Source organism: Podarcis erhardii (genome assembly GCF_964252035.2).
Source record: "Podarcis erhardii genome assembly, chromosome: 3".
NCBI classification, from domain to species: domain Eukaryota; kingdom Metazoa; phylum Chordata; class Lepidosauria; order Squamata; family Lacertidae; genus Podarcis; species Podarcis erhardii.
In genome coordinates, this window is record NC_138507.1 from 72,791,545 (window position 1) to 72,819,499 (window position 27,955).

The 27,955-nt window shown below is 43.3% G+C and overlaps 1 long non-coding RNA gene across 3 annotated transcripts in view; it reads right to left on the reverse strand.

Moving 5' to 3' along the window:
- LOC309338207 overlaps nucleotides 1–24,160 on the reverse strand; it is a 76,921-nt gene extending 52,761 nt beyond the window's left edge. For all 3 annotated transcript variants that reach the window (XR_014154805.1, XR_014154806.1, XR_014154807.1), the window contains exon 1: nucleotides 24,038–24,160. This is a non-coding gene — a long non-coding RNA (uncharacterized lncRNA). The remainder of the gene's footprint in view (nucleotides 1–24,037) is intronic.
- Between the last annotated feature and the right edge of the window lie 3,795 nt (nucleotides 24,161–27,955).

The following is a 27,955-nucleotide window of genomic DNA, read 5'->3' on the forward strand; positions in this document are numbered from 1 at the left end:
AACGCAGCCCCTTCGCCCTACTGGGCAGGGTACAAGAGAGAGGACAACTGCTTACCCAAAGCGCGCACTGGTAAATTTTTCCAGGGGAACGCAGAAGACTCGTCTGTCTGATACCCTGCTCACTGGCGGCGACGGACCGGGGGAAACAGGGAACCAACCAAGGGTAAGTGCACAAAGGGATTTTTGGCCCTCCAATTAATTAGGAGGAAGAGAAGTCTTGATCAAACTTCTGCGTCTCAGTAAGGGGAAACTGAGTACGCTAGGTGGTTGGGTACATCAGATGGTGATCTGGTGTAGGGAAAGGGAAAAATTGGGAGGTAGAGTGTGGTGAAGTATCCAGCGCATTGTATGTGTGAGAAAGTACAGAGCAATCTGTAGCTGACCTGAGTGTGGAGTGGGCAGTACTTCGGTTCCTAGTGAGGCGACTCCATCTAGGCAAGGAAACCCACAAAGCGCGTCTGTGAGTGACTGAGTGGATACTTCACAGGGCCATACAATGGGAGTTGGGGGTTCAAAGGGGGAAAATACACCTCTTGAGTGTATGTTAAATAATTTTAAGAAAGCCTTCTCAGGGGCATATGGAGTCAAAATGACGCCAGAGCGCTTGAGAACGTTATGTGAACTAGAATGGCCAAAACAAAATACTGGATGGCCATCTCAGGGAACTTTTGATATAAATTTAGTGAGCAAACTTTGGACTGATATCGCCAAAGAAACTGGAGGGTGCCCAGAACAATTTCCATATATAGATTCCTGGCTGAGCACATTAAATAAAAATCCTCCATGGATAAGGGAATGCAAAGTCAAACGATGCAAATTATTGGCTGTAAAAGCCGAAGCTAGGAAAGGAATCTTGCCAAATAAACTCAAACCCATTTTTGAGGGGCCAGAGGAAGAGGTGCTTCCACCTCCACCCTATGCTCCACATCGAAGGGAGCTTAATCCAAACACTCCACCAGTTGTAACCCCAAGGCAAGAAACTGGAATGAATAATGGGAGTGGAGTCACAGAGTTTGATTCCTTGATAGATTATGATAAATATCTTCAGGAGGCATTGGAGTCCTATAATAAAGCCCAAGCAGAAGTGGTTATTCCACCTGTGACTCCTAATAGACCTCCATCTACAGTCTCCTTTAGTGGAACAACTGATTGCCCACCCCAAACCCCTGTACATCCAAGTCCCAGAGAAATATTACAGAAGTTACAGGGAGACCTTGCTCGGTCAGCAAGCAATACAGCCAGGCGTATAAAGCTGCTAAAAGAACGCCTTGCGACAGATACCATCCCCTATGATTTGAGGCCCCTAGAGCAAAGTGAAGAGAAAGGTCACGTAGTAGCCCCTCTTAGAAGAGTATTTGATGCACTTGAGGAGCCTGCGCTGGTTAATGGGCAACCCGGACCACGGCCACCTCGAACTTCGACCCTGCAATATATTCCATTCACAACTACAGATCTGATGAATTGGAAAACACACACCCCATCTTTTGCAGAAAAACCTCAGGCTATGATGGACTTGGTGACTTCAATAGTAAATACTCATAGTCCTACTTGGACAGATTGCCGCCAGCTCCTGAATACTCTGTTCACCACTGAGGAAAGGAGAGACATAATTGAAAAGGCACAGATATATTTGCGTGAGCAGGCCAGAGTGGGAAATATTTATAATATTGACCGTCATCTCCAAGATAACTTTCCCTTGGAAGATCCTAATTGGGATCCAAACAATGCAATTCACCTGGCCAGACTTACCACCTACCGCCAGACACTTGTGCAAGGTATCCGCAGGGCATGCCAGAAGCCCACTAATATGTCTAAAGTCTCAGAAGTAGAACAGAAACCAAATGAGAGTCCGGGAGACTTTTTAGAGAGGCTGCAAGAAGCCTATCGTATATGGACTCCTTTTGACCCTGAAGCCCCTGAAAACAGTAGAATGATTACTGCTACATTTGTGGCCCAGTGCGCTTCTGACATTCGTAAGAAAATTCAGAAATCAGAAGGATGGGAAGGGATGCTGATGAGCCAAATTATGGCCATTGCACGCCGAGTTTATCGGAATAGGGATGAGGCTGAGAAGCAAGAGAAGAAGAAGTGGCAGAAGGAAAAGATGGTAATGCTAGCCACAGCAGTGAAGCAAGACCACCGCCCCTTAAATGGAGGGCGAGGGCGAGGAAGGAATCCACCACTGGGAAGGAATCAATGTGCAAATTGCAAGAAGGAGGGTCACTGGAAGCGGGAGTGTCCTGAACCCCTGAGGTTGGAAGAAGTACGCCCAGGCCCAGGCCCAGGCTCCGGCCCAAGAAACCAGGGACGGGGACGGGGAATGATCCGAGATGGAAGATATCAGAGACCAGGACAGGGACGGAGTAGAGACAATTTCATTGGACTGGCAGAAGAGGATTTTACTCAAGACTAGGAACGACCGGACTCCATAAAGTTAGGCTTCCAGGAGCCCACGGTCACGATTCAATTAGGGAGCCATTTAATAGACTTTATGATTGATACTGGGGCTGAATACTCAGTACTCCCAGAACTATTGCAGAAAAAGGCATCCAAAAGTGTAATCATTAAAAGTGCCACTGGACAGTCAGCTAAGAGGTCTTTCCTCCAACCTTTGGAATGCCAGATTGGGGGACATCGTTTAACCCATCAGTTTTTGTATATACCTGAGTGTCCAATACCTCTCTTAGGCAGAGATATGCTGTCCAAATTGCAGGCCCAAATCACTTTCACTCCTCGAGGTCCAGAAATGAAACTGCCATCAAAAGCAGCAGGAATAATTACCCTCTCAGTACCTAAGGAACAATCATGGCGCCTAATGTCAGCCTTGCAAGTCCAACCCACATTGGATACAGAATTAAACAAGCTCCTCCGAACTCTACAGGTGCCACCAGGAGTATGGGCCGAAAATAGCCCACCAGGAATGGCTAAGAATATAGCTCCAATTGTAGTAACCCTAAAACCTATGGCTACCCCTGTATCTGTAAAGCAATATCCCTTACCCCGGCGAGCAGCGGAGGGCATCCAGAAACATTTGGACCGCCTATTAAAATATGGTCTGCTTAAACCTTGCCAATCAGAATGGAACACACCCCTTTTGCCTGTTCGAAAACCTGGGACAGATGAATACAGGCCAGTGCAGGACTTGAGGCTCGTAAACCAGGCTATCGAGACCTTGCACCCAAATGTACCAAACCCATATACCTTGCTGAGTTTGATCCCACCAGAAGCAACATTTTTTACTGTATTGGACTTGAAAGATGCATTCTTCTGTTGCCGGCTGGCACCACAGAGCCAACCTATATTTGCCTTCCAGTGGGAAGACCCTTTGACAGGAACAAAAGGCCAGCTAACCTGGACAAGATTGCCCCAAGGATTCAAAAATTCCCCAACTTTATTTGGCACTGCCTTGGCGAGGGATCTAACAAGTTACCCCTCAATACCGGGAGAAAAGGTGGTTCTGCAATATGTGGATGATCTTATACTAGCTGCAAAGGATTTTGATACCTGTAAAGAAGGGACAGAGGAACTGCTCCACTTGCTCTGGGAAGCTGGCTACCGAGTTTCCCAGAAAAAGGCACAGTTATGTTTAGAAAAGGTCAAATATTTGGGCTTTGACATCTCACACCAACAACGAGCATTGAGACCAGAGAGGAAAGAAGCTATTTGCCTTATCAAGGAACCTACCACAAGAAAACAACTTAGGGGATTCCTGGGAACAGCAGGGTTTTGTAGACTATGGATACCTGATTTCAGTAGTCTGGCCAAGCCCTTACATGAAAGCACTCGAGGTGCAGAAAAGGACCCATTCGTATGGGGACCTGAGCAGAAACAAGCCTTTTTAGTTATCAAACAACGACTTATGGAGGCACCAGCCCTTGGATTGCCTAATTCGGAAAAACCCTTTCAGCTGTATGTACATGAACAGAATGGGATTGCAGCGGCAGTCCTGACCCAGAGATTAGGAAGTTGGAACCGTCCAGTAGCTTATTTGTCTAAACAATTGGACTCAGTAGCAAAAGGATGGCCTCCATGCCTAAGGGCAGTAGCAGCCACTGCGAGCCTTGTCAAAGAAGCTGATAAATTTACCTTTGGCCAGACGATGTATGTGAATGTACCTCATGCTGTTCTGACACTCATGGAATATAAGGGTAGTTATTGGCTAACGAACCCAAGGATGGCTAGATACCAAGGCCTATTGTGTGAAAATCCCAGGATTCATCTACGAGTAGTGAATATGCTCAATCCAGCGACTTTGCTGCCCCTACCAGAGGTAGATGATGAGGAATCACATGATTGTCTCCAAGTAATGGATGAAGTTTATTCCAGTAGACCTGATCTGAAAGATGAGCCATTGAAAAATCCAGATGTTGTATATTATACGGATGGTAGCAGTTACCTGCATGAAGGTGCCAGACGAGCAGGATATGCTGTGGTCACCAATGAGGAAGTTGTGGAAGCTGAGGCTTTGCCTGCTGGCACCTCAGCACAAAAGGCTGAACTTATAGGTTTAACTAGAGCTCTGCAATTGGCAGCCGGATGTAAGGCAAACATCTATACTGATTCAAAATATGCCTTCTTAACCCTGCATGCACATGGAGCTCTATGGAAAGAAAGAGGTCTAATCGGAGCCCACGGGAAGGCTTTGAAATATGGACCTGAAGTAGAAATCCTGTTAGAAGCAGTATGGGCTCCAGAACAGATTGCTGTAATGCACTGCAAAGGTCATGGACGAGGAAGGGATCCAATAACCAGAGGAAATCATGCTGCTGACAAAGCAGCCCGAGAGGCAGCCCAAAAGCCTGTGGGAGGATTTATAGCAGCCCTCATACCAGAGGTAGTTCCAGAAGATGTTAAACCTCACTATACCCCAGAAGAGAGGAAGTGGGCTGAACAGGAAGGAGCAGTTGTGAAGGACGGTTGGATGATCCTGCCGGACAATAGGATTTATGTACCTCATCATCTAGCAGGCACAATTGTAAGAAATTATCATGAATCTACTCACCTTGGCGGTACTGCAACTAGAGAGAGTCTCAGTCGGAAGTTGTATATTATTAATCTATCACAATTAGCAACTTGCATTTCACAGAAATGTGTTCTTTGTGCTAAAAACAATCCCAGGCAGGGACCGGTACAACCTCCTGGAATTCAGCATGTGGGATACGTCCCCATGGAAAGCCTAATTGTGGACTTCACAGAGCTGGTCCCTTCTAAGGGATTCAAGTATCTCCTTGTGTTTGTAGATACTCTTACCGGATGGGTTGAAGCTTTTCCCACCCGAACTGAAAAGGCACGAGAGGTAACTAAAAGACTCCTCACTGAATTGATCCCAAGGTTTGGATTACCTAGATGCATTGGAAGTGATAATGGGCCAGCGTTCATTGATCAAGTAGTACAAGAAGTATGTCGAGTCCTACAAGTAAAATGGAGACTGCATACAGCATATAGGCCTCAGAGTTCAGGGAAAACTGAAAGAATGAATCGGACTCTGAAAACCCAATTGGCAAAATTAACCCAGGAAACGGGATTGGGATGGGTAGATGTGTTACCCATAACACTGTTTCGTGTTCGGTGTGCACCCACAAAAAGACTTAAGTTGTCACCTTTTGAGCTCCTGTATGGGAGACCGCCCTCCTTTGTTCAGGATATTCCAGCTGACCTTAAACAAATAGGAGATCATGTGACACAGGGACAAGTGCAATCTCTCTCCCGTGTTTTTGTTTCTCTTAACAGGTGGGCCCTCGAGCGCACGCCGTGCAGCATTGCCGAGCCGATTCATCAGTTCCAGGCTGGCGATAGCGTATGGGTGAAAGAGTGGAAACGTGATCCACTTGCACCTAAGTGGCGTGGACCTTACACCGTCTTGCTCTCTACTCCAACAGCGGTGAAGGTAGCTGAGGTGACCCCCTGGATTCATCACTCTCGTTTGAAGAAGTCCGAAGGCAGTTGGACGTGCAAAGGTGACCCCTCTAATCCTTTAAAACTAACTCTCTCCAAAAACCCCTGTATCTAGCCCTACCGGGAACGGGCTAGGTCACGGGCAACATTTGACGACCGGCCTGCTGCAGCCACAACCTGGAAGCTGGCTGACCTGCGCACGCCTGAAGCTTGAGGAGCGTCTGAACCAGCGACTGTGAACGGAAAGATTCTCTAATACAATTGATTGACTGCCCCCCTTGTGGAACAATTATCAGAGATATTACTCATTGGGGATCCTCGGGATATATGTTTTGGTCTTGGTGGTTCCCCATTTCTGTCACTGGGGGAATTATATTGGGGCTAATAATTATTTGCTATCACAATAAGGTAATCTTTTGTGGAAGGAATGCATATACTAGACATCAACATGATTTTATTATTAATCCTGATCCCTTGGGAAGGGGAAGGGTCCTTGAATCTGACCAAATTGGCTAAATATGGATTCAGCCATGACCACAATATGTGGGTAGGTTTAGCTGAAATGGTAGCTAATGTTGCAAATAGGACCAATTGCCTTGTTTGCTCTCTTGGGCCAGATGATTCAGAGGGAGGTATGCCCTTATTACCGATACCATTAGATGCTATTGGTATGGTAAGCGAAATGCCACACCAAACTGAAATACAGAATTTCCCCGGATGGAACTCAACTAAACCATTACGAGTTATACCTGTACAAGGGGAATTCTGTGTACATAAATCATCAGATGCAGCTGATTCTCCCATGATAGGCTCTTCTCATTGTCACTATACTTGGGATTATAAGAAGAATAGTCATACCTGGGCACACGGTACTACCTATCGAACTCGGAATACCTTGCCCTGTGCACCTCCTTTTATTCATGCATGGAAAGTGGTGTGGAACATAACTGTGACAGAGAAAGGCAATCTAACATACTGCACTGTAAACTCTCTACCCCTTTTGGTATTTCGCCTTCTGTATTCCCCGTACCAAAAACCTCAGACCCGATGGTTGTGGTGGATATGTGGAGAATGGGCGTACAAGAAACTCCCTTCCAAATGGAGTGGGACTTGTTTCTTGGGTTGGGTATTACCACCAATGTGGATTATGCCCACTAGTTCGGCCAGGCGAACACGAAGGAATGCTGATATTTCTCATATAGCAGGAGGAAGTACCCAAAGTTGGAGCGGTACTGATGATTGGCCACCAGAGCGCATTATAGCCTATTATGATCCTGCCTCCTGGAATCCTGGTGAGCTCATACAAGGGGCACGGGATCCTATTTATAATCTAAACAGAATAATTCGATTGCAAGCAGTAGTGGAACTTGTAACCAATGCAACGGCCCAGAGTTTGAGACTTATTGCACAACAGTTGGATGAAAGTAGAGCCGCCATTTTGCAGCTGAAAATGGGAATGGATTATGTACTTGCCAGGCAGGGAGGCCTATGTGGAGTCTTGAACTTGACAGGGAATGCCTGTTGCTTTAACATTTCTGATAATGGTGAGGCAATCCGTGTGTTGGCCACAAAGATGGAGAATATAGCACATGTCCCAGTACAAACATGGGAAGGATGGGATATGGGATGGCTCACCAATTGGTTACCTAATGTCACAGGACTCAAAGGGATACTATTGTCTTGCTTGTTTTTCTTGACAGTAGTAGTATTGGTTTTATGTATGATGCCATGTATCATTTCATGTTTTAGAAGTACAATTAGCAAGATGGTTTCAAATGAAACTCTACCTCATATCATGGCCCTATACAGAGCTTTACCTCAGGAATATGATGAAGGTCAAGCTATCAAGGACACTTGGGATGAAGGTCCTTGAGCTTGAAAGGGGGGAATGAGGCACCTAACCATAAGCCTGCATTTTTATCAAAGCTTCTATATATTTCAATCAAGGCTTGTATTTAAAAATGAGCTTAAAAAAGGATTTTCAAATGTTTCATGCCAGGCAGAAGAAACCTTGGCCATTCTCCTAAGACAAGAGGGCCCCATTGATTTATAGTAGAAAAACAATTCTCAAAGTCATAAAAAGGGAGAATTACATATGCTGCCCCAAGGCTGAAAAAAACACTGGGTAAGATAATACTAATGTGCCTCCCAGTAAAATGAGCCAGATCTTCTTTCTAAGGTTCAAAGGCCAGGAGCAAATGGAAAGAAAAACATTTAGCTAGAAGAAAGAGAGCATTTTTGGGGAAGTCTTTTTCTAAAGCCATTCTTTCTTAAACTAAAGAGGCTTCTTTTAAAAGCTGTTTTACTGAGTTTCTTCCTTTTTACTTTGAAAAGCTTTATTCTTTTAAGAGGCTACCTATGATAAATGTATGAAATATATTAGCTTAAATATATTGGCTTAAATGTAATTATGCAAAGGATTTAAGGAATGCTAGATTCTTATTTCATAGAGTCATATTGCAATAGGAGACCAGAGGGGCAAATGAGCCTAGCCCCCCCCCCCCCCCGCCAGACAGAAGACGCCATCCAAGCAGTCTTGATATATAGTTGTCAGGCATTTGTTTAGAAACATTAAATGAAGGAAATCTTTCAATGTTGATGTGAAACTCAAGATCCTTGACATCTGTTGAACATAAAAAATGTAAGATTAAACATTTGTTTTAGAAGGCAATAGGGCAAGAAGGGCAAGAGGTGAGCTGGTAATTAAGATTCCATGTAAGATATATTATTACTTATATGTCATATATATAGCTCTTTGTCTCCCTTATAAGGGCAAGGAAATGGGTGTATCTTTTGTGGGTGTATCTTTTGTGATTGGTTCTACCAAACAGCCAATAGGAATTTCAACCAGGCTGATTGGACAGAGGCAGCCACAGGAGGAGCAAAGGGGGCTGGATTAAGGGAATATAAGTGCTGGCCAGAATGGCAGGAGGCCAGGCCAGAGCTTGGTAACCATGTACCACTGTGCCTCTTATTTATTTGTCTGACAAATAAATTACTATTTTAATTTCTCTATTGCTGCGTTGAATATTTCATTCCAGCTAAGCGTTAACCACAAGCAGGGTGCTACAATAAAAGCATTTGTTTGAGGGAGGAAATTATTTACCTTTGTCATTAATATAGTGCAAATCAGATGCATCAAGTAGCCCACAAGATAGGCCTAGGGAAGGCTAATAACCCTTCTCTGTTGTTAGTCCCCCCTGCTTCAGCAGACTTCAGATGAAGGTTACTTCTGAACCTGGAGGAGGAAAGTTGTCCATCAATGGATGTTTGCTGAAGTTGCTATATTGAACTTCCAGGTTCAGAGGCAGTCTATCTCTGAATATATTGAGGCTGGGAAGGCCAACAACAGGAAAGAACTTTTGACTTCAAGCCCAGCTGTGTCTAACCTAATTTACTGGCTGCAATCCAATCTGAGGCTGCAATCCAAACCTCTCTCCCCACCCCCACCCCTGAGTATGGAACAGGACCACTGCCGCATCCAGAGCCCTGCCACACATGGGCGGGGGGGCAGGGTGGAAGGTAGAGGGGGCAGGCAGACTGCTGCACCACAAAAAGGAGGATCTCAGCTTGTATAGCTGCAGAGCTATTAGGAGAAAGTCCACATCTCCTGAAATGTACCATTTTAAGAAAATACTAAAACTACAAGAGCTTTGTCTCTTACTGAATCTGTCAAGCCTGCACTCATCTAAAGTGAGATATTGGCGAAATGCTAAGCTACTCTCAGAAAGGTTATTAATTCAAATTTAGATATTTTACTGAAAACCACAAACACTCAAGTTCAGTTTGCAGATCTGCAATCACCAGATCTGTTTCAGCTCTGCTGAAAATAACCTTTTAAAAAGCGCCTGAAATGAATGCTTGCATTCCAGCTCTCAAAGAAGTGGGAGAAAACTAAGGTCAAAGTTCTCTCGTTTGTTGCTGTAAGCAAGTGTCACTGTAGCAGATAAAATAAGTTGTTTTAGGTGAACAGGGAAGACTAGCAGGCCATCCTAGATCTGTATCATATCTCTTGCAGCGGCTGGTACTAGAAAATACTTTTTTTAAAATAAATAAATCATGAAACCCCAGTGTGTACAATTACAGAATAATTTGTCCAAAGAGAAAGTTTACTTCCACAGCAGGCAGGCAGAAATGGGTTTATATTATAAAACATTGCAGCTTACATCTTGCCAAACAAATTAATGCAGATGTTTATATTTTCAGGATTCAGGCGGCAAACGTGAATATGTAAACAATAGGGCTGTGCACCAGATTTGGCCAAGTCAAATATGGCCCAAATTGGGCTTATTCTGAGGCATTCTGGTATCAGTCAAGATGGGCTGAGACAGCCCTGGATCATTGTGGTTCAGGTTGGATTACCTAAAGGAAACCTTTTGCAAAGCTGCACCCTGCAGAATTGATGCTTCCATACAACAGCTGTTCTTTGCAAGGAAACCACTTGAGAAGGAGCCCGCCCCCCCCAACTGACCTCCTGCTCTTGGTGTGTTTAATTAGGGGTTTGATTTTGTTTTTTAAAGCAAATTAATCATTAGCCCCATCCCAAACTAAATCGGGACCAGATCTGGGGCAAGAAGTCCCTGAATTGACCCTGGGTGGGTCAGCCTGATTTTTTTTGTGGGGGGTGTGGATGGATCAGTGCAACAGGGCAGATAGTGGGGTTCTATACAGCTATCAGAGCTATCTTATATATTTTTCCTCATTCTGTCCCACCTAAAAATGAATATGAATCGTATGAGCCTTCCACCAATTTAAGCCTCTCTAAGGCCCACTAAGGGTGCAGGTCATGACTGGACCTAATGGTCAGGGGTCCCTTTACCTTTACCTTTAAGGCCCACTGAAGTCAAAGCGGGGAGTGAAGCATCTGACTTTAGGCTGCAGTCCTCCACACTGGGGGTAGGAAACTTGTAGCCTTCCAGCAGATATTGGACTCCCACCAGCCCCAGGCAGCAGAGTCACTGGTCAGGGATGCCAGAAGTAGTCCGAGAACATCTGGAGAGCCATAGGCTTTCCATTCCTGCTATATGCTATACCTGAGAATAAGCCCTGTTGACCTGATGAGGCATACTTCTGAACAGGCATGTATAGGATTGCTCTGTAAACTCTTATCCTTGGCTGAATCGTGCCATAATTTGAGCGAGGAGAGAGAGATGTTTTGTCCACCATTATTCATCTGTTTAAACAAACCTTTGATTTGGTTGTTGCTTAATTTAATTCATTCATTTATTGTTAGCTCTGACTTTCTATGCTCTTTGTGCCTTTCTCCTTTTTATTTTGGTTGTTTTTGGTAAATGATTTTGTTTTGTGGAGAATGAAGGAGATGTTACTATGGGGAGGGACCCTCTTTGCACCTGAAATGCGCTAATATGTTTCATTAAGCTCCATCTGCCTCTGTGGACATCAAGCAGTGGAATGTATATGTACGAATGGCAACGAATATGGTGACAAAAAAAAACACAGGTGTGTGTGGATGTTTGCATGACAATCCTGCACCAACAAAAATTGGATTTGAACAAGGCTGTTTGCCCAGGACATTTATTCCTAAGGAAACGTAGAAATAGCCACTGTAGATTAAGCACTGGCCACTTCAATGGGTTTGATCACAAATATAAATGTAAGTCTTAATGTAGAAGTTTAAGCTTCTTTTACCTTGAAATCACTACGCTTAAGTGACAAGTTTTTATATTAAAAATCACTCAACACTGAATAGTTTTTAATTATGAATAAGCTATCACTTCATTTAGCACATCATTTCATAATTCAATTTACACATTTCAATGGCCTCCCAAGGAGTCTCATCTTACAGTCTTTCGTCAGCAAACCAAAGCATATAGCAGCATGAAAAATGATTATCTTATTAAATAAATAAAAAAAATGCAACCAGATAATTTAGAAAGTAAGACTGAAATCATTAATCCATTGATATGAGCCCTCAAAGTTATAAAAAGAAATTTCAAAACATGGATCTTTAATAACAGTTCACAAAAGTTTTCATACATTTAGTTCTTGTCGTAAGTGATATTTTCCTAGTATTAGTAAAGGTACGTGCTATTTCCCTTAAGTTTCTCAGAATATCACACGAATTAAGACACTGTGATATTTATTTTAGTTGATTAATTAATTACTTTGTTAAACGAGAGCCAGTTAACTTACTGTACTTTAATTAGGCTAAGATTTATATTGTGACACGTTCAAATAATAATTCCGTGAGATTTTTTTTCTTTTTCTAATATTCAGGTTATATCCTGTCTTTTCTTCTCTTTGCTTCCTGGAGTATAACTGATGCAAGGCATTACTACTCCCAACCTTATCAGATAGCCAAATAAATGGGTTCACCGCATCTCACAGTAAAATGATAGCCATTTGGCCTCCAATAGCGTTTCTATCCATCACAGGCAATTTAAAACTGCCAAAGGTCCAGAATGACTCACGAAGAGTGGCAGGTAGGACTTGGTGAATAACACATACATTTGTGTTGGTCCAACCTTATCAGCGGGACATATCCTCACACCTGATAGACTGCAGCCATTAACTAATACTCCACACCGTAGCTGGATAACCAGCAGGAGAAGAGAAGGGTTGACAGCTAATTTCTAAAGTGCCTTGATCCTCGAGTAAGTGACAGAGCAACCCTAATTATAGGAAGTTGGTGGAACTAACAGAGACTTAAGGCACCCCTGTTCCAAGCTGCGCTCAGAAGTAGGGCTGCTGCCTCCTTATCCAACCCAAGCCTGGCAGAGGGAAAGCAAGCCTTTAAAATAGAGTTTGACTTAGCATCATGGAACCATAGAATGGTACGGCTGGAAGAGATGCCCAATGACCATCTAGCCCAAGCGTCAGCAAACCTTTTCAGCAGAGGGCCAGTCCACTGTCCCTCAGACCTTGTGGGAGGCCGGACTATATTTTTTTGGGGGGGAAGAATGAATCATTATGCCCCACAAATAACCCAGAGGTGCATTTTAAATAAAAGGACACAATCTACTCATGTAAAAACACTGATTCCCAGACCCTCTGCAGGCCGGATTTAGAAGGCTATTGGGCCGGATCTGGCCCCCAGGCCTTAGTTTGCCTACCCATGATCTAGCCCAATCTTCTGCAACAAGGAACCTCAACTGGATCACACGAGACGGTGATTTATTTGTGCTTTTTGTCTCTTGTGAACCACCCTAAGATTTTTTTTTATGAAGGGTGGTACATAAATTAAAAATGGCCACCCAACCTCTGCTTAAAAACCTGCAGTGAAAGAGAGTCCACAATCTCCCACTGTCAATCACTTCTTGCTGTCAGAAAGCTCTTCCTGACATTTAGTCAGAATCTCCTTTCTTGTCATTTGAAGCCGTTGGTTTGAGTCCTACCCTCCAGAGTAAGAGAAAACAAGCTTGCTCCATTTCCCATGTGACAGCCCTGAATATATTTGAAGATGGCCATCATATTCCTGACTGTAAGCTGCTTGACAGTGGAACTTGAATCCTTCGGAAGGTGGTGGACTCTCCTTCACTGCAGGTTTTTAAGCAGAGGTTGGATGGTCATATGTCACAGATTCTTTAGCTGTGATTCCTGCATTACAAGGGGTTGGACTCAGTGACCCTTGGGGTCCCTTCCCACTCTACAATTCTATGACTCTATGGTTCTGTGACACAACTTTGTGGATCCTAGACACTTCTGCAGTCTGATAAGAAACAGCAATAGAGGAGAATAAATGAAACCAGGGGAAATCTTAAGACATGGCAGACAGATTCTTGGCAGTGTTGGGTCTTGTTATTTCAGGAACTGACAAAGAACTTTACCTGAACTTCTCTGAATGGACAGCATGCATCCTGCTCTTATAGAAAGAAGAGTCAGACCCTTTATGAATGCTGTTTTTATATCTAAAGCAATTGAATTCTGAGCATTCTGCCTGCTTCCCTCATTGGGATGTAGAAGCATTTCTTTCTGATTAGTCCCAATGAAATTTTATCAGAAAACAGTTTGAGGCATATCTAGGATGCTTTTATTTTATAATCAGTTATGGTTGGTGGTGGTGGTGGTTTTTTTACCACATTTTCATTTTAATGACTATTAAATTTGAAATCAAAAGTGTATTCAACTAGTAATAATATAGAAGGCAGAGGAAGCATTATTACAATATTAAGATTAAAATCCACTGCATAGTTAGGTGGGAGTAAGCCCCTGTTAGCTTAATTGAACTTTCTGAGCAACATACACGAAATCAGGCTGCATGCATGCTTTCCAGTGTAAATTGCAAAATTCAGAGCAAAGTACCCTCTGTCTGTAACGTATGGAAATTCTTACCATCTCTCCTCCCCATAGGACATTTTGAAATGGAAATGACAAAACATGAATTTAAATGCTGCAATTGCTTCTTAGCCGACTTATCCAGGGGGGCTAAAGTGTGCGCCCACGCACACACAGACAAACCTATCACCATCCTGATTGCTTTGTTCTTAGCAATCTTATGTGTCACTGACATTTGATAAAAAGTGGATTGGAAACAATGTTTAAAACTCCTGCGCATGTAATCCAAATATGCATTTCTTCTCAAACAATTTTACATCAGTGGCTTCCAACATTTATCAAGGCACAAGGAAGATTATATGGCAGATGAAGAAGACCTTTGACCACATCTTTGCACCTAGACAATGTCTTTGGGAGTCAGCTCAGTTCACATGAATGACTTTGAAATACAAGAGCAGGCTCCATTCCACTGCCTAGGTTTGCATTAATTGAAGATGAATTTTAACAGGAAGAAATGTAAAGTATTGCACTTGGGCAAAAAAAATGAGAGGCACAAATACAAGATGGGTGACACCTGGCTTGAGAGCAGTACATGTGAAAAGGATCTAGGAGTCTTGGTTGACCACAAACTTGACATGAGCCAACAGTGTGACGCGGCAGCTAAAAAAGCCAATGCAATTCTGGGCGGCATCAATAGGAGTATAGCATCTAGATCAAGGGAAGTAATAGTGCCACTGTATTCTGCTCTGGTCAGACCTCACCTGGAGTACTGTGTCCAGTTCTGGGCACCACAGTTCAAGAAGGACACTGACAAACTGGAACGTGTCCAGAGGAGGGCAACCAAAATGTTCAAAGGCCTGGAAACGATGCCTTATGAGGAACGGCTAAGGGAGCTGGGCATGTTTAGCCTGGAGAAGAGGAGGTTAAGGGGTGATATGATAGCCATGTTCAAATATATAAAAGGATGTCACATAGAGGAGGGAGAAAGGTTGTTTTCTGCTGCTCCAGAGAAGCGGACATGGAGCAATGGTTCCAAACTACAAGAAAGAAGATTCCACCTAAACATTAGAAAGAACTTCCTCACAGTAAGAGCTGTTCGAAAGTGGAATTTGCTGCCAAGGAGTGTGGTGGAGTCTCCTTCTTTGGAGGTCTTTAAGCAGAGGCTTGACAACCATATGTCAGGAGTGCTCTGATGGTGTTTCCTGCTTGGCAGGGGGTTGGACTCGATGGCCCTTGTGGTCTCTTCCAACTCTATGATTCTATGATTCTATGATTGATTAAAAATAGTCAGCACAGCATCCGTGTTGGGACACTGAGTGCAGTACTTTCATCCAGATGGAAAGTTGCATGTGAAATATTGCAGATCTGTGATATCTTTTATTGGACCAGCATTGAACCAGTTCACACAAACATCACAACAGTATGGATGAACCAAGAAACACACACACTGTGCTTGATATAAAAGGGCTGGATTATATAAAAATTGCAATATATCATCAATGTGTGTGTGTGTGTGTGTGTTTCAACACACTGCAGCAAGTATAGATTATAAATGCATTTCAAGCACTTGAGAGCAATCAAAGGCAATTTTTAATAACTCAAAGCAGCGATGTATGACACTACCAAAGCATGTAGCAAATTTGTAGGAAGAATCATAAACAGTACAATAGGTAGGAGTCTTTTTTCGTTATTATTTTTAATGCTACTTTGTAATAGAAAGGTGAGGGGTATTAGGAGGATGGAAAATGTAGCAACAGAAAAGTGAGCGATTGAGATTTTGATGCATTTCAGAATCAAGACTGAAGGGAGTGGGCAGCTGGTACACATGAAGGTGTGGGGGACTTGTTAAGAATAGGTTATTGACAATCGGTAGATGGCATCAAAAATATCCTGGAACTATTATTATAAAGTAACTGGGTTTATATGCCTGTTGTTTTTGTCCATGGAGTTTTCTTGGCAGGAATACTGGAGTGGCTTGCCAGTTCCTGCTCCAAATCTGCCCTGAGTGCTCGCTGGAAGGACAGATCCTGAAGCTGAGGCTCCAATACTCTGGCCACTCATGAGAAGAGAAGACTCCCTGGAAAGGCCCTGTCGTTGGGAAAGTTTGAGGGCACAAGGAGAAGGGGATGACAGAGGACGAGATGGTTGGACAGTGTTATAGAAGGGACCAACATGAGTTTGACCAAACTGCAGGAGGCAGTGGAAGACAGGAGTGCCTGGCATGCTCTGGTCCATGGGGTCACGAAGAGTCAGACACGACTAAATGACTAAGCAACAACAACAACTGGGTTTAACCTGTGCCTGAGCTGAATCTATATTGTCTGATGCTGCAGTTGGGGACGGGTTAACCCTGTCATTTCAAATTCATTACTGTTGTTGTTCTAGAGCCTAGAACCTTTGTTCTCATGTAGCATTGCAGCTGGAAGGTCAGGAGATTTTCAGGGCATGCATTTCTATATTTGTCTTCCATAATGGGTACCTGATAACTTACATTCTGATTATGTAATTAGAGCCTATAAGTAGGGAAGAACACACTGCTACTTCCCTATAAGTAGGGAAGAACACACCGTTCCACAATATGTAGAACTTAAGATCAGCAACATAAACCAGCATTTGTTTTTGACACCATCAAGCATACCTCCTATTCAGATGTCATGAGACTACATTGTGCATAATAACATCCAACTCTTTCATATTTCTTTTTTTTATAGAATATTTATTAGAGTTTTCAAGAGTAATACAATATAAAACAAAAAGAAAAAACAACAAAAATACAAAAATACAAAAATAAAAACAACTAAAAACAGATAGAATTTCCATTTACTTATTTTCTTTTAACTTATTTTCCAGACCTCCTCATACCTCCCTATCTTATACTGTATTCCAATTCAAATTGTTAGTTCAGCAAATCCTCACCATTAGTTTTTACTTATTTCTAAACCTTATTTTTCATATCTCTTAAGCATTACAGCAGGAAACCACTTAATTTCTGTCCAACATCATTCTAACATTCATTAATTTTACAATATTTCCGCAAATAGTCTTTAAACTTCTTCCAGTCTTCTTCCGCCGACTCTTTTCCCTGGTCTCGGATTCTACCGGTCATTTCTGCCAGTCCCATATAGTCTATCATCTTCATATAACTCTTTCATATTTCAGTAGCTTTCATAATTGCAGACTTATACACAAAATAAGGGCATGTCCCAGACAAGGTCAATACAGTGATGGAAATGTAGAGGTGCATGTTTAACCACCACAGTGAAAGCCATGATGAAATGCTTAACTGTGGTTAGATAAGGGGTGTTGGGGGGTAGCACCTCTGGTGGGACACGTTGTCCGCTTTTGGTCTCCACACTGCACTTACTTCTCCCCCGTGGCTCCTAGAAGCTGTCAGCATGTGACAGTGGCCACGCCCCTTCAACTGGCCAGCTAAACAAAAATATATATAAACAAAACAAAAAACTGGCCAGCTAAACCTGGTGGAGTTGACTGATGGGTTTCAAACCCTTGTTGAATTAGGGACTTCATGCAAAGACAGGGTCTAGTGGATTGAGTGGATGAGACCAGTAGTGGGTCCAGTGGTCAAGGCGGCTATTTGCTGCTGCGGGAAGTGAGGGGTAGATGAGGCTCCTCAACCTGGGCAGGTAGCCCATCTAGGAGAAGGAAAGCTCTGATCCTGAACCTCCGCTACTTAGCATGATATCTTTAGGAGAAGGCTAAGGAGTAAACCCTACACCAATCCAGAGTGGAGTCCCTAAGACAATCGGATGTTGTATTGTACACCTCCTTCCACCTGGTGGCAAATGTATTCCTCTGCTTCCTTTTGGACCACATCAGAGAAGCTAAAAGGAGGGTCTTGTTGTCTGGGCAGCCCAGGACCTCCATACACACTGCCCACACTTGTGCTCCAGGGAGGTCACTTTGGTGTTGCTAATGCAGCAGTTTGACTTCACCCCTGGAGGCACACTCCATTGTCTCTTGAGACAGACAGATGCCAACAGGTCAGAACAAGACTGGCAAACCTCTGGCCCTCCAGATAGCATTGGACTCCAAGTCCCATCAGGTCCAGCAAGGGTGCTGGGAGTCCAGCAACATCTGGAGGGCTGCAGGTTCCCCATCCCGGGTTTGATTATGCCCTAAGTCTTTCATTCGCATATTATTGTTTTCAAATCCATTACTATCTCAATCTTACTTCTTCTTATTATGCTCTTCAGGTATACAGAGTCATATCACTGGTCTACCTACCCCACTACTTTCAATTCTGACTGGCAGTGGCTCCCCACAGCCACAATAGAGGTTTTCCCCAGTCCTGCTGTCTTTTAAGTAGAGATCACAGGGATTGAACTTGGGAACCTCTGCATACAGAGTGTATGCTGTACCACCAAGCTACGGCTCCTTTCAAAGAGCTTCCATGTAGAGCTCACAGAAATTACACACCAAGGTGCTAAACACTTACATCACTCCAGTTTGCTAATAGATTGTATCCTTAAGGCTGGCTATTAAATTAAATGAACTCTTTATTTTCACACTCCAAGCCAAAAAAAGTCAAGGCAGCCTGTGAGATCTTGCCAGTACCTCAATGAAAATGAAGAGGCTGAATTTAAAGGAGGACTTGTGGCCAGGGGTGAAGAGGGGAAATGGAATCTGGTAGTATTTTATAATCTAGTTGCAATAAAAAAAATTAGAATTCTTCTCTTTTTTTGCCTTTTTCTTCTTCTGCAGTGCTTTGAAACACACACACACCATTCTAAACAATAAGAAGCTTCCTAAATGAGCTACATAATGTTCCTTGCCATAATCACCACTGCAACGAGAAAATTGCTAACATCATTCCCGAGCCAGATTTGTCAGTCATGCTGCTCTGTGCTCTGAGTAACAATGTTCTGTGCAATTAATATCAAACCTTCCAAGGCAGCTCGGTCTGGTGAAATTCAGTGTACTTCTGCCATCAACAGAAAACTGCAATGATGCTATACAAGAGTGTAGAAAGCAAAGGGGTGGAGGAGAAGAGAAACAGTTTTGTACCCGATTGGGCTAGGAATAGAAAGATAATTGCAGTGCATTTTGCACAAAATTGCAGCAGTTTGAAATGTCTCCCCACTCCCCACCACCCCGCCCATTTTCTGTTTAATTATAGTTATTATTGCACTCTTAAGAAATTCAGCTGGTGAGAAACAATTCCTTTTCAAACACATTCAGCCCAGCCATTATGCACTCTTCCTTTGTGACCTGAGATGAAACCCAAGTGCTAGTTGATTCCTATTTACACTTGGGGTCCTTAGGTGCAATCATTATTTTTTGAGGTCAGCATGCACATCTTGCAGAAGGAAACGGACAAGGCAAGGTGGGGAGAAAGAGAGGTAAACAAAGCTATTATTCTTGGCCTCTTGCTGTGCTTTGTAGCGCGGCGGTTTTTCGCTGGTATCCAAGAACGGCATTATCAGGCTGTAATGAATGTGGGAAGGACCCAGTGGAAAGGAAAACAATGTTTCAGGTATGCATGGAGCAATCTGGAAACAGTAACCCCCGTGTGTGCTTAAACAGATATGAGCCTAATGCTGTGATTGGCAAAGAAACAGTCACAGCATTAGCACCGAAGAGGCAGGGGACGAAGGGAAGGAGAAGCCCACAAAGGCATCCCTTCAAAGCCATGCAATCGAGGCTTATAAATGGCTGGTTAAATGCACTTTGCTCATTTGAAGCTAGCCAGCATAATGCTCAAAAAGAAAATCCAGGTTGGAGAGATTCTTTGATTGGGGTTTGGATTCCAAAAGGAAGCAGCTGTGTGAGGTAATGCAGGATGGAAATATACTGGAGTCCGCAGGGCGCAAGATGGGGCTCATTTCAATGTTGCTATGGAGGGTAATGCCAATCAACTTGGTCCCCAATCCAAAGAGCAGTCCTGGTGAAATCAATAAAGCCACTTGCATGGAGATGCTATGCTGGCCTCCTCATTATTAAAAGAAAAAGAGGTGTTAGCCTGTCAAAATGAAAACAACTCGGTTTTCCTAAGGGGCGGGTAGAATGGCAGGCCCTTATGCTGTTTACTGTTGTTGTTAGTTGTGGGGATTTATAATTCAGAAGCTGATCTGAAAAGTACATAGTGTGTACATACGGAGTCCCAGGATCAAAAATCAGCAGCAGCTCCACCTGAAGGACCTTAAGCAACAGGGTGGCAAAGGACCAGTGAAAACCAAGCAGCAGCAACCTATGAGCCACATTCTGTCACAAAGAACCCATGTAGAAGCTTAGTAGCAGAGTGCATGGCTTGCATGCATAAGTTACCAAACTCAGTCTCTGCCATCTCCAGCAAAATGTGTATCTACATTGCAGAGCTGACCAGGGGGGTATTTCTGCCTGAGACCTGGGAAAATTTTGCCAATCGGATTGGATGTGTCTGAGTTAGATGGGCATGTGGTGTGGCTCAGGAAAAGGCTCAGCTTCATGTTGTAGTGGGGTGGAGAATTTCAGGTATATTTTTTGCTTTTAAAGAAAGGGGGTATCTTTGGGTTGCCTATGAGCTACAAAGAGCATCAGTTCTCATCAACGTGGAAGAGGATGACCCCCTGTATAAATAGATAGTGTCTGTTCCATATGCCCCCCATTACATCACTGGAGCAGAGGAAGGGAGTTGGGAACAATGGCAGAAAGGCTTCTGCTGATGAGAAGTGACATCCTTGGCTGATTAAGTACATGCTCCATTGTGTATGAACCTCTTACTCTTGCTGTTCTCTTTCTGCTGCAGTACAGATACATATAGGAGTCATTAGAACAGGTTAAAGAGGGTCAGAAACAATGAAGGATGGTGTTAATTGATGGGAAGGGCCTGTAGAGGTCATCTGGGGCAATGCTATACTCTATAACGTATTGTGTTTCATCCTGTAACATCCCATACAAAGCAGTTTATCTTATACTTGCCAGGGCAGGGAGGACAATAATCCAACTAATGCATTACTGCCAAATCACCCACCCTAACACAGGGTGGGGGACCTTTTCCAGCTTGAGGGCCACGTGCCCTTCTGGCAACCTTCCAGGGGGCCACATGCCATTGGTGGATGGGGCCAGAGGGGAACTGGGTGGAGGAATGAATATATAAACAGTTTCACACACACCTCTGTTCTCCACCCTAGCAAACTAGAGTCACCATCAGAGATCAAAGGGGCATTCCAGCCAACCAAAAGCTACTCAAGGAGAGTGTGGAGAAAGGCCAGTGATGGGGAGTGAAGCCTGGGAGGAGAGAGTGTGACTGGGGAGAGGTTGTGGTATGGGAAGAATGCTGAGGACCAGATAGAGAGCCCTGGAGGAGGGTTCTCTGCCCATGCCATAAATGCATGGATATGCACATGAATATGTATATGCATGTATCCTGCCTTTGCTTCCACAGGAGCCCAGGGTGGCAAACACACAAGCAATAAAAGAATTAAAACATCTAAATACAATTCCAGTATGGGAAAGTAGAAAGTCTGCAGAAGGTGCCGGAAAGATGAGGCACAGCTGCTGTCTAATATTTAACAGGAGGAAATTCCACAGGGCAGGTACCACACCACTAAAGGCATGATTACTATCTTGTGTAGAATGGCCTCCTGATAAGATGGTATCTGCAGGAGGCTCTCTCCTCCATAGCTCAGTGATCAATTGTTATTAGAGGAGATACAGAGGAGAGGAGATATTAGAAGAGATTTGCAGCTTGAACATATGCCTTTTTCAGTTTATTTATTTTTTAAAAAAACAAAAAACCTCAGAAGTACCAATGTTCAGCAGCACTTCTTCCCCTGATGCAAAGGTTTCAAGCCTTAATAACATGTGAATGAGCAAGCAAAAGTGTGTGTGTGAGTGAGTGAGTGAGAGAGAGAGAGAGAGAGAGAGAGAGAGAGAGAGAGACATCCCCTCTCACCTTTAACTGCAGGATCTCATTGATAAACATCAACTTCTTCACCTTCTCCCTTTGCCACACACAACGACAACAAGGAAGATTGAGGATGACACAATGGCAACCTCGCATTTGTTCCTTTGTTGTCGGAACATGTTCCGTTAAAAACAAACCCTGGTATAATGATGCCGGAACGTTTTCTTGTCCTGCATCTGCCAGACTGGTTGCAGGATGTATCGAGCTGGTGATCTGGTGAAATTAAAAATCATGACTTGTCGTAGACACGTTTTAAGGGCACTGACAAATTAGAGCATACCTAGAGGAGGGTGGTCAGGAAACCAACTCCTATGAGAAATGAAGAATCATATAATTGTAAAGTTAGAAGCAGGAGTGCCAACTTGGCCCCGCAACTGTGGGTGCCCGGGGCCGTGAGTGCCATGCAGCATGCATGGCTCTAGTACCGAAATTTGTGGGTGCCCAGCCCCTTCGTGGGGAATTTTGTGGCTGCTTGGGCACCTAGGGCCTCAGGGAGTTGGCACCTATGGTTGGAAGGGACCCCAAGAATCATCTAGTCCAACCCCATGCAATGCAGGAATCTCATACATGACAGATGGTCACCCAACTTCTGCTTCAAAACATCCAAGAAGGAAGAATCCACCACCTCCTGAGGGAGTCTGTTTCACTGTCAATCAGCTCTTACCATCAGAAAGTTCTCCCTGATGTTTAGTTGTAATCTCCTGTCTTGTAACTTGAAGCCATTGGTTTGAGTCCTAGCCTCTGGAGCAGGAGAAAACAAGCTTGCTCCCTCCTCCATGTGACAGCTCCTTATAAATTTGAGGGTGGCTATCATATCTCCTCTCAGTCTCCTCTTGATCAGGCTAAACATACCCAATTATTTCAACCATTCCTCATGAGGAAGAAGAAATATTAAGGGGAGACATGACGGGTGTCTTCCATGATCTGAAGAGCTGTTACAAGGAAGACACAGCAGCAGACTTGTTCTGCTAGAAGGCAGGACCCAAACAAATGGGTAGAAAATGCAAGGAGGCAGATCTCAACTAAATATTAGGGTAAACTGACCAATGGTGGAGCTGTTCAATAGCAATACTGACTGCTTTGTCTTACATGATAATCAGAAGTATAGTAAGGCAGATACAAAATGTTTTGGCAATGTTTCAAGCATAGAATTGATGAGCACAGCATTTCAATAAAAAATATGCTTACGGCGCAGATTTCAGCAGCAATGTGCTTAGTTAGGAGCATTTTAGCAGCATACTTTGACAGACGCCTAAAGTAAAGATGGAATAGTGAAGCAAAACAGGGTACACATGTATTATGAGGCAGGTTGAGATGAAGGAATATTCTTGTCTGGGACAGTAAGGGCAAGGAAATGGGCGAAAGGCTGTGACTGATGGTGATTTAGGGAGCCAATCAGAAAGAGGCACCCCAAGTTAGAATAGGATATGGGGGTACAAAAGGCAAACAAGTTAGAAAGAAGGAACAGGTCCTAGATGCGTGAGAATGTTTGCTTGTGATGCTTTTTCTCTCTATGGTCTTTTTCTTTGACTCTCTTATAGTTGTAGCTTAATATACTTTTAAGATCACTAAAACTCATCTGATCTATCACAACTGGATTTTGGAAGGGGGGAGAGAATCCAGTGTGCTCCCAATTTACATCATCCAGCAGGGTAGTAGAATCCCAGTCAGAGATTGTTGGGGTCACATCATAAAGTATCTCATAAACATAAAATAAGATCCCTGCTGAATGAAATATTTGGGGATCTGTCTCATTTTGAACCTGGCAGTGAAGTTAAGAGCCTTGCTGTAAAAATAGATGCCCCCAAGTTGCTTTCCCCTGTTGCTTGGCAGCAATAATAGTCACATTTGGGCCCATCACCACTGAATGTGAGCTTCTGGGGTTATGGCCTCACCACTATGGGTCAGTGATCCAGACAACAAGGGTATTCAGCCTCATGAGGCAGCCACTGCCCACCTCTCCCCAACTTAACAGATGAGTGCTGTCCTCTTATAACTCACCCACTGAGAAGTTGCTGGTTTTGCTGCTGCTTCTGAGACAGGTTAGAGGCAATAATGAGCCCAATGGAATTGGGGTTTGGCTGCAACGGATATGTCAGGTTTGTATAAGAGAAAGAAAGCAGCGTGCCAGGAGCTCCCAGATTGATTTGGGGCTGGGCAGTGGTAGGAAATGCCACACCCCTTGAAAAGCTCATCTTATGGAGGCATTATGAGGCACATGCTTGAGCATGGATGGTGAAGAGTGGTGCTTGCATCATAATTAGATTTTGCAAATGGTCATCCCTGACCATGCTGATGGCAGTTGGAGTGTACCAACTTCTGAAGGGTGAATATTCCAACACAATGACATCATGGCATGTTTTTTTTTTTCCCCAACTATACATTATCAGGGACATGTGGGGAGAAGGGGAGACATGTAGCCCCAATCTATGTGTTCTGTATTGATGATGAAATTTTCTCTCAATCATTGAGGCTGCAATTCTAAACTCATTTGGTAGGGAGTAACTCCAATCAGAAACGCTGGGACTTACACTGAATGAATACACTTAGCATTGTGCTGTAAATCCTCTTTAGACCAGCACAGATAAAATTACCAACATTTCCCTTTTTTTTCTAACACAAAAAGGGGGGTGGGTGATCAATATATTTTGCCTCTGAAGAAAGGGGGAAGGAAGCAGTCAGGATTCTCTTCTTATATGTCAGAAATGAATCAGGCTACTTAAAGAGCAGTAACTTGTTGGCTGTGCAGAGGGAGTGTAGGTGTGAAGAGCTTTATTTAATTGATCTGTTAAAATAAGACTAATTAATAGAAAATAGGAATCGCAGCTGCAAAGAAAAATGGCATATGGAGAGCGCTCCATTCATTGACACGTCTTTAAGAACTGCAAGGAAAAACTAACATCTGCAAAAGTCTTTCTTCCCTGCAGTGAGAAATTTCCCATCAATCTCCTTGTGATGTTTTCTGCTAGGATGCAGGCTTGTTTTCTCGCACATATCTTACTCAATACTTTAGGGGGAGGAAGAAAATATCAATGCATACGTAGCCAAGGGTAGATTCAATTCTCTGGAAGAAAAGAAAGAAAAATGAAAGGAGGGGGGCAAACCATTTCTGTCAACTATTTTCATGCGTCAACCAACTGACCCATTACTTTCAGGGATGCTGTTATATCACAAACCCAGAGTGATTAATTTCAGATTCTAGGAGCAATTAAAGTTGCAGTGTTGGTAGTTACAAAACTACAGATCTAAGCATTAATTTGATCTGCTTACCAATATGAAACCCAATTTTGCTTAACTGTGCGCATGAAACTATTGATTTCTTGCTCTTGAGTTATGTTCTCACCGTGAAATCTGAAGTCATAGTTTTTCCATGTAGAACAAATTAAGACATTCAGAACAACAGCTGAACTTCTTGCCCTCAAGAATCTGAGAGTAGGCTTTCTTAAACAGGGAGCATATAGATATAGATATATACCTGTAAAGGTGGGGATATGAAGTTCTGAAATATTTTCTTCTTTACCACATAATATAGTTGAATCTTCTGTATAAAATAATTAGCCCCCAGCCCATCAGTAAAACCAAATGACTGAGGATGTCATCAAACCACTCTTGCTACATCTAATTGCTCACCTTATTCTGCCTTGGGTAAGATAAACTTTATTATTTTTTATTATAGGGATTATTATTAATCTGTCTTCTCCTTGGAGCAATTAAGATCTGCTGGGGAGACACCGCTTGCTGTCCTGCTGTTGGGTGAAGCACATTGTGTGTTGATGTGGGCTAGGGGCTTCTCAGTGGTGGCACCCAGCTAATAGAATGCCCTCTTCTCTCTGAGGTTAATGATGCTGATGCAATTTGCCTTTCAACACATGCTAAAGAGGCCCAGGCTTTTACAGGGGCTTGAGGTAATGAGCCAGCTGTGAATTCATAGATTCTGACTGCATATTTTTAAAGATTGTCCTCATTTTAGATATAACAGGGAGCTCTGGCCTCAAACAAGTAAGGATTTCTGCTCAAAGTCAGCACATGAGGGAAGAGGGGGAAGGTGAGGGAGGAACGTACAGACCAGACACTCTTTTCATGATTTGTGAACCTTTCAATATGATATGTTGGATCTGTACCAGGCCACTAATGCTTTCCTCAGAGTTCAAGATTTCCCTGTACTCCATTCCCACTAAGGTGCAGAGGTACAGTCACGTTACTTAAAAAACCAGCAGGGAATGACATTAAATATACAATACACCATCTGTACAGTAGCAGTAAGGTAAACTGCTTAAAAATATAATTTGCAAAAATCATCATCCAGTAAGAAAACCTTACTGAAATTCTGACTCTGTCATAAAGATTCTCTGAGTCAAAGTAGGCAACTGGCAAAGGTCCAGATATTCACTTGCTCAGGGTGGATGAATTTCCCCAAAGCCAGATATTTCATCCATATATTTATGGCCTGAATGGCAGAAATATTATACCCAGTATTCCCCACTTGCATGTCAGCACAAGAACTGCCAAGAACAGACTATGTCTGTTTTTGAACTCAGTAGCTCATAGGATTAGTTTAGACACTGTAGGCATTTGCCTTAATGCCCAGGGTTCAAATCCAAGCAAGGTCAATAGGGGCAGCTAAATTACCATCTAACAGGGTGGTTCATTGATTTGTCATACAAAAGCTGAGTTGGCTACAATTGTGCAAATCACCATGGCGTAGTCTCAGTGCAAAACAAAATCTCACCAGAGACAGCGTTCCTGAGTACTTATCACACCAGAACTCATGTATTCAAACAGATGCAAATGCACACTAGAGTATCTAAGACACAATGGCTCAGAGTCTCATGAGACAGAGAACTCATAATGCATTTCCTTGTACATGCTAACATCTAGCTCTGGCTTCTTCCTTTGCCAACCTACCTGTGTTATGCCATTCAAAGACATGCCTTGAAGCTCTGATGGAAACAAGTGCTCTTTCTGGTCATCTTCCATAGACTCCTCTCAGTGGAGCTATGCAACTCACCACCCCAATCCCATATCAGGACTTACCCAGCTGTGTGGAGCAGGAAGAGGCTTACAGCAGCAGTTCCAGAAGACTGAGGCCTCTGGAAACTGAAGGAAAATGTTCTGTTCTTAGCGTCATGGGGACACAAAGCAACAAGCAGGCCAGTCATGTATCCTGAAGGACTGTCAGAGCACAGTGTTCTATTTGAAGGGCTGTCCTGCCCATGTCTGCTTAAAGATACGGAACAGGGACCTTGAAATTGCCCAACTCTTAGTGCCTGGACAGGAGGCTGAATAAGCACACAGGTCACCTGGCCGCAACCTTCCCCACAATGGTGCCAGGCATTGTATTTCTATTTAAATTACAGTAACAATTTATAAATTTGCATATATTTGTATATATTAGCATATGCTAATCTAATGCAAATCTGAGGCCTCTTTTTTTTGTCATGCACTATCTCTTTTTTAAAGATGCATTTAGTGTGCAACATAGCCAGAAGTCATGGAGAGAAGAAAACAGTCATTTGCTGGCAAAGCAGACAGTCTTTGGTCTGGTCCCTGCCAGCCTTCTGTTCCTCCTTTCTTCAGAAATTAGAAGTGCTTCCAGGTATCACAGCCCTTAGATGCTGACAAGTCCCACATTCAAGACCAGCTGGTCCAAGAGGTTGTGATGAAACACCTCAGGGCCCCACTGTTGCACAAGTCATTGCTTCTTCTACCTTTCCAACTTTAACAGGGATCAATAACCACCACGATATTCCTGCATTTCAGGGGGTAGAACTAGATGAACCTCAGGGTCCCTTCCCAGTTCCATGGGATTTTTTTTTTAATGGAACTGTGCTTACAATCAGTAGCAAATGCCTTTTTAGTTCTTTGCACTATAAATAATTACCAAAACTTAGAATAGTTTGTCATGAATCTGAAAGTAAA